We start from the raw sequence: 8357 nt of genomic DNA, 5'->3' as shown, positions 1-8357 counted from the left end.
CCTCCAAATAAATCGAGCGGTCGAGAAAAATAGACTAGGAAGTCCAATTAACAAAACAGAGACGTTTTGTAGATGTTTGGGGATGATCCGGACACAACGGTGACGACTGCCCGGGTCGGGTCCGGGACAATTTTCGGACGCGCGCGCGAGGAGGGTCGCGGGCTGACGAGAGAGGTTAGGTTGGACTTGGCGGTAGGTAGTGAGCTGTGTAGACGGTCTCGAGCTGAGAGAAGAGAAGAGAGGGAGGCCCGACGACTGTTTCCGGAGACCGAAAACGTCCGACCTTAGACCGGCTACTATTGCCGCTATATTTATCCGTTGGGGCATCAAACGGACTCCGAATCCGATGAAACTTGGCAGGCGGCCTACCTACAACAACACAACACCGCACGCCAACTTTCATCCCATTCCGAGAACATTTTCCAGCCACTTATAAAATACTATTTCGGACATGCCTCGGGCGCATGCAAGTGTGTCTGAGCTCAGAACGGACAACGGAAGGAACGAGGAGACCGGGACGGATGCAAGTTTTGAAAACATGATGATGCAATGCACATGAAGACATGATATGAAATGCATGACACGCAAGCAAAGACAAGGCAACAACAACGAATAACTGGAGGACACCTGGCACAACGGTCTCGGGGCGTTACAAAGGCGCAGCCCCTCCCCTCCCCAACACCTCTCCTCCTCCGCAAGAGCTTGGCGAAGCCTTGCCGGAGTACTGCTGCTCCACCACCACCACGCCGTCGTGCTGCTGTTGGAGCCCTCTTCCTCAACCTCTCCCTCCTCCTTGCTGGATCAAGGCGCGGGAGACGTCCTCGCTCCGTACGTGTGTTGAACGCGGAGGTGCCGTCCGTTCGGCGCTAGGATCATCGGTGATTTGGATCACGACGAGTACGACTCCATCATCCCCGTTCTCTTGAATGCTTCCGCTCGCGATCTATAAGGGTATGTAGATGCACTCCTCTACCCCTCGTTGCTAGATGACTCCATAGATTGATCTTGGTGATGCATAGAAAATTTTAAATTTCTGCTACGATCCCCAACAAATAACACCAAGTTATTCTTTCCGATCGATCTATCAAGGGTTCGTACTAAAATAACACCAAAGAAAATTCAGATTCGCAATACTCAATCCAACACAAAGAACCTCAAAGAGTGCCCCAAGATTTCTACCGGAGAAACAAAATACGAGAACGTGCATCAACCGCTATGCATAGATTACCCCAATGTCTCCTCGGGAATCTGCGAGTTGAGTGCCGAAACATATCTCAGGTGAATCAATATAATACCCCCATTGTCACCACGGGTATTCATATGCAAGACATATATCAAGTGCTCTCAAATCCATAAAAGTAATCAATCCAATAAAACGAAATATCAAAGGGAAAACTCAATTCATCACAACAAGATAGAGAGGGAGAAACACCATATGATCCAACTATATTAACAAAGCCTGCAATACATCAAGATCATGCCATCTCAAGAACACAAGAGAAAGAGGTACAAATCCTCAGCCCCGAGGGTGGACTACTCCCTCCTCATCATGGTGGCCGCCGGAATGATGAAGATGGCCACCGGTGATGATTTCCCCCTCCGGCGGGGTGCCGGGACGGGGTCTTGATTGGTTTTTCGTGGCTACAGAGGCTTGCGGCGGCGGAACATTTGATCTAGGGTTATTTCTGATGATTTATCTATTTTATAGGATTTTTTGCGTCGGTTTCACGCGAAGATGGGCCTCGAGGTGAGCATAACCCACCGGGGCAAGCCGGGCACCTTAGGCGTGCCCTGGTGGGTTGTGCCCTCCTCATGGCTCTTCTGGCCCTCCCACAAAGCTTCGGGGGTCTCTTTTGTTCCAAAAAAAATCATCAAAAAGTTTCAGCTCATTTGGAGAACTTTCATTTGTGCACAAAAAAATAACACCACGGTAGTTCTGTTGAAAACAACGTCAATCCGGATTAGTTTGATGCAAATCATATCAAAACCATATAAATTTTTTGTAAACATGGCATGCATAGTTCATAAATTATAGGTACGTGGAGACGTATCAACAGGCTACCTCCCGGTGCCTTCCTCCACCGCTCACGTGGCCGCCCGGTGTGTTTCCGCCGTGGCCAGAGGTCACCGATGACTAACACCGGCGTACCCGGCCATTAGGGCCTAAGCACGCTGCTAACTAACCCCCTAGAGCCACTGACAGTGGGCCCAGCCCTGTTAATACTTTAGATTAGGTTTAACTTAAAACTTGTTAGTTAATTTTTTTAATAACATGCGGGGCCCACCGGTCAGGTTTGACCTGGGTCAGTGTTGTTGACCTGCTCACGTAATGCTTACACAATGCTGACGCGAGCACATCTCGAATCAGGGCGAATCCCCCCTCCCTTGAGCAGGTGCGCATCCCTCACCCCGTCGCGGGTCACTCCGACCGCGGCGTCCACCCTTCTGCTCCGCCCGCCACCCGCCATGGCTGGCAGCCCGGGTTCCGCCAGCTCGTCCTTCAGGCCCAGTGGTGAGCGCCCGGTCGTGTCGGGCTTGGGTATCTCCGAGAGCTCGGGGTCGTCCCATGCCCAAGGCTCGCCGCTCGCCCACCCCTAGGGGCCCCTTCCCCATCCTTCCCAGGCGGTGGCGGCGCCGCCGACCGCACCGTGGAACTAGCCAAGGCCTTCCAGGAAGGAGCTATGGAGGCGGCGGCACTCTCCAGACACGTTGGGTCCTCACCACACCCCGCAACCGCGGGCTCACGGAGAGATCTTGCCGGGCACGGAGACGCTCTACTTCAGGTGCCTTCGGGAGGGCCACTTCAAGGCCGACTGCATTAATAATATTGTCTTCTTTCGTTGTGGTCTTCTGGGCCATGGCGCTAAGGACTGCAAGCGACCACGGAGCCCCTCTCCAGTCGAGGATCTTAGGCGTGCGGCAATGGGGAAGGTTGCGTGAAGAGACCCGACGCCCTCCACCCGGATGGTTGTCCCTAGTTCCCCTCCCCTCCGCCACCACCGCTGCTCGCGGATCAGGCCATGATCCTCGGGTCGGCTTGCTTGGTGGACATGGTGGCTCCGGAGACCTACTCCCGCCGCAACCTGTCGTCATTCAACCTATCGGCATGGACGGCGCATTTGAAGTCCATTCCCACGCTTCGCTGGCTGGCCATCCCCGAGCCGGGTCTCGTTGATCCCCTAGTGGAGCCTATGCTTATGCAGTACAAGGTCTTGATTCACCTTGATTCGGTGTGAGAGTTTGGAGATTGGGAGGAGTCGTTGTTCTTTGGGGCCTCATCCGATAGCGGCCAGAGTAGCAGCCCGAACTCGGATGGAGGACCATTCAGTGGCTCTGGTGGCGCTGTGTCTGCCCGCCATGGTAGTTCGGTGTTCACGACAGGCGGGGCTTGCGGAGCTGGGCTTGACCACCTCTTGCAACAACACGCCGGTGGATGGGGGAAGGGCTGGCTAGGAGTGACGGCTGCCGCCAATGACTGCCCAATAGGTGGCGATGCAGGTGGGATCTCCAATGACAGTTCGGCAGAGGCTATCTGTTAGAAGCTCTACTTTTGACTGGCTGATGCGAGATGTGGGTCCGGTGGAAGTTTCTGGGAGGAGGACAGAGAGGATTTTGAATGCGCAAGGCAGCAATGAGCGTGGGGACAATTCGGCGTGCACGAGGGCCGAGGAACAGAGGGGCATGGGGCTCTGGTTCTCACCAACCTTGCTGAGACAGATGGCCAGAGGGGACCGAATGACCATCATCACACCAACGGCGTGATGGATGCTGAGATTGGGTAGAGGCCTACCATGTGCCCATCAGGAGCTGGGATGGGACAGCTCTCCCCATATCGGATCCCACAGAACACATGTGAGACAAGGCCGGCGCCACAGCCAATCATGCAGGAGGATCAGAATACCCCCACCATTGCGTGCATCCCAAATGATCTGGTGGGGCCAGAGCGTGCCCCTGGGCAGACAGCTAGCTGTGGAAGGGACAGTGGAGAGACAGCCCACCCAGAGTGTGATAGCACCAGCCAAGAGTGTGCCGGAGGTGGTGGGCCCTGTCGGGCCCCCTGATGGGAATCATGCCCATGCACCATGTAGCGATGTGAGCACGCTCCTGCTTCTGGGCCCGATACTCCATTCCGGTGCTGCACCTGCTGAGCACGAGAGTATAGCAGGCTTGGCGCTGCCCGGTACTAACGGTTTCGATGCTACTCTGGAAGTGGATCATGGGGGATACGACATAGAGACGGGGCATGTAGAGCCCGCTGGCACGGTTATGTCTCTGGAGGTGGGGTTGGTGACCACCCATGCATGGCTGTGATGAGGACGAGGTGGAGGGGCATGACTGCCCATGAGGCGGATGCTTATGCCAAACTGAAGACCTTCTGCTCAAATATCATCAAGAAGCTTGCGCCCCACTTCTCAAATAGGTGGAAGCCTCCAAGTTAAGGCCGGATGCCACGCCTTTCATGCCAATGCGCACCACCAGGGCTGCGAAGAAGAGCTTCACGTCCAACCGTACAAAGGAGAATCTGAAGGAAATATGCCCTAGAGGCAATAATAAAGTTGTTATTTATATTTCCTTATATCATGATAAATGTTTATTATTCATGCTAGAATTGTATTAACCGGAAACTTAGTACATGTGTGAATACATAGAAAAAATAGAGTGTCCCTAGTATGCCTCTACTTGACTAGCTCGTTAATCAAAGATGGTTATGTTTCCTGACCATAGACATGTGTTGTCATTTGATGAACGGGATCACATCATTAGAGAATGATGTGATGGACAAGACCCATCCGTTAGCTTAGCATTGTGATCGTTTAGTTTTATTGCTATTGCTTTCTTCAGGACTTATACATGTTCCTCCGACTATGAGATTATGCAACTCCTGAATACCGAAGGAACACCTTGTGTGCTATCAAACGTCACAACGTATCTGGGTGATTATAAAGATGCTCTACATGTGTCTTCAATGGTGTTTGTTGAGTTGGCATAGATCGAGATTAGGATTTGTCACTCCGTGTATCAGAGCGGTATCTCTGGGCCCTCTTGGTAATGCACATTACTATGAGCCTTGCAAGCAATGTGACTAATGAGTTAGTCATGGGATGATGCATTATGGAACGAGTAAAGAGACTTGCCGGTAATGAGATTGAACTAGGTATGATGACACCGACGATCAAATCTCGGGCAAGTAACATACCGATGACAAAGGGAACAATGTATGTTGTTATGCGGTTTGACCGATAAAAGATCTTCATAGAATATGTAGGAGACAATATGAGAATCCAGGTTCCGCTATTGGTTATTGACCGGAGATGTGTCTTGGTCATGTCTACATAGTTCTCGAACCCATAGGGTCCGCACGCTTAACGTTCGATGACGATTTGCATTATGAGTTATGTGCTTTGATGTACTGAAGTTTGTTTGGAGTCCCGGATGAGATCACGGACATGACGAGGAGTCTCGAAATGGTCGAGACGTAAAGATTAATATGTTGGAAGGTTATGTTTGGACACCGGAATGGTTTCAGATAGGTTCGGGCATTTTCCGGAGTACCAGGGGGTTACCGGAACCCCCCCGGGGGGGGGGGGGTTAATGGGCCTTCATGGGCCGTAGTGGAAGAGAGGAGGCAGCGGCAAGGTGGAGGCGCACGTCCCCCCCCCCAAGCCCAATCCAAATTGGACTAGGGTTGGGGCCCCCCTTTCCTTCTTCCCCTCCATCCCTTACCCCCTTCTCCTTCTTGGAATAGGAAGGGGGGGGGAATCCTACTTGGACTGGAAGGCCCTAGTGGAAGAGAGGAGACGGCAGCCAGGTGGACGCACGCGCCCCCAAGCCCAATACGAATTGGACTAGGGTTAGGGGGGCTTTCCTTCTTCTCCTCCCTCTCTTTCCGCCTTCTCCTTCTTGGAATAGGAAACGGGGGGCCGAATCCTACTTGGAGCAGGAGTCCAAGTAGGACTCCCTGCTACCTCTTGAGCACTTGCGTTGGTTTTCCCTTGAAGAGAAAAGGGTGATGCAGCAAAGTAGCATAAGTATTTCCCTTAGTTTTTGAGAACCAACATATCAATCCAGTAGGAGGTCACGCACGAGTCCCTCGCACCTACACAAACAAATAAATCCTCGCAACCAACGCGGTAAGGGGTTGTCAATCCCTACATGGTCACTTACGAGAGTGAGATCTGATAGATATGATAAGATAATATTTTTGGTATTTTTATGATAAAGACAAATAAAAGATGCAAAGTAAAATAAAAGGCAATAAAAATAACTAAGTATTGGAATATCAATATGATGGAAGATAGATCCCGGGGCCATAGGTTTCACTAGTGGCTTCTCTCAAGAGCATAAGTATTCACGGTGGGTAAACAAATTACTATTGAGCAATTGACAGAATTGAGCATAGTTATGAGAATATCTAGGTATGATCATGTATATAGGAATCACGTCCGAGACAAGTAGACCGACTCCTGCTTGCATCTACTACTATTACTCCACACATCGACCACTATCCAGCATGCATCTAGAGTATTAAGTTCATAAGAATAGAGTAACGCCTTAAGCAAGATGACATGATGTAGAGGGATAAACTCATGCAATATGATTAAAACCCCATCTTGTTATCCTCGATGGCAACAATACAATACGTGCCTTGCTTCCCCTACTGTCACTGGGAAAGGACACCGCAAGATTGAACCCAAAGCTAAGCACTTCTCCCATTGCAAGAAAGATCAATCTAGTAGGCCAAACCAAACTGATAATTCAAAGATACTTGCAAAGATAACCAATCACACATAAAAGAATTCAGAGAATATTCAAATATTGTTCACAGATAAACTTGAACATAAACCCACAATTCATCGGTCTCAACAAACACACCGCAAAAGAAGATTACATCGAATAGATCTCCACAAGAAAGGGGGAGAACTTTGTATTGAGATCCAAAAAGAGAGAAGAAGCCATCTAGCTAATAACTATGGACCCGTAGGTTTGAGCTAAACTACTCACACTTCATCGAAAGGATTATGGTGTTGATGTAGAAGCCCTCCGTGATCGATGCCCCCTCCAGCGGAGCTCCGGAACAGGCCCCAAGATGGGATCTCATGGATACAGAAAGTTACGGCGGTGGAATTAGGGTTTTGGCTCCCTATCTGGTAGTTTGGGGGTACGTAGGTATATATAGGAGGAAGGAGTACGTCGGTGGAGCAACAGGGGGCCCACGAGGGTGGAGGGCACGCCTGGGGGGGGGGGGGGGTAGGCGCGCCCCCTACCTCATGGCCTCCTGGTTGATGTCTTGACGTAGGGTCCAAGTCCTCTGGATCATGTTCGTTCCGAAAATCACGTTCCCGAAGGTTTCATTCCGTTTGGACTCCGTTTGATATTCTTTTTCTGCGAAACCCTAAAATAGGCAAAAAACAGCAATTCTGGGCTGGGCCTCCGGTTAATAGGTTAGTCCCAAAAATAATATAAAAGTGTATAATAAAGCCCAATAATGTCCAAAACAGAATATAATATAGCATGGAACAATCAAAAATTATAGATACGTTGGAGACGTATCAAGCATCCCTAAGCTCAATTCCTGCTCGTCCTCGAGTAGGTAAATGATAAAAACAGAATTTTTGATGTGGAATGCTACTTGGCATAATTTCAATGCAATTCTCTTAATTGTGGTATGAATATTCAGATCCGAAAGATTCAATACAAAAGTTTAATATTGACATAGAAATAATAATACTTCAAGCATACTAATTAAGCAATTATTTCTCTTGAAAATAACATGGCCAAAGAAAGTTATCCCTACAAAATCATATAGTCTGGCTATGCTCCATCTCCACCACATAAAGTATTCAAATCATGCACAACCCCGATGTCAAGCCAAGCAATTGTTTCATACTTTTAATGTTCTCAAACTTTTTCAATCTTCATGCAATACATGAGCGTGAGCCATGGACATAGCACTATTGGTGGAATAGAATGGTGGTTGTGGAGAAGAAAAAAAGGGAGAAGATAGCCTCACATCAACTAGGCGTATCAACGGGCTATGGAGATGCCCATCAATAGATATCAATGTGAGTGAGTAGGGATTGCCATGCAACGGATGCACTAGAGCTATAAGTATATGAAAGCTCAACAAAAAGAAACTAAGTGGGTGTGCATCCAACTTGCTTGCTCACGAAGACCTAGGGCATTTTGAGGAAGCCCATCATTGGAATATACAAGCCAAGTTCTATAATGAAAAATTCCCACTAGTATATGAAAGTGATAACATAGGAGACTCTCTATTATGAAGATCACGGTGCTACTTTCAAGCACAAGTGTGGAAAAAGGATAGTAGTATTGCCCCTTTTTTGGGGGGGGGGGCT

This window comes from Triticum aestivum, chromosome 3A (assembly GCF_018294505.1).
Source record: "Triticum aestivum cultivar Chinese Spring chromosome 3A, IWGSC CS RefSeq v2.1, whole genome shotgun sequence".
NCBI lineage: Eukaryota > Viridiplantae > Streptophyta > Magnoliopsida > Poales > Poaceae > Triticum > Triticum aestivum.
This window is presented reverse-complemented; position numbering follows the sequence as displayed.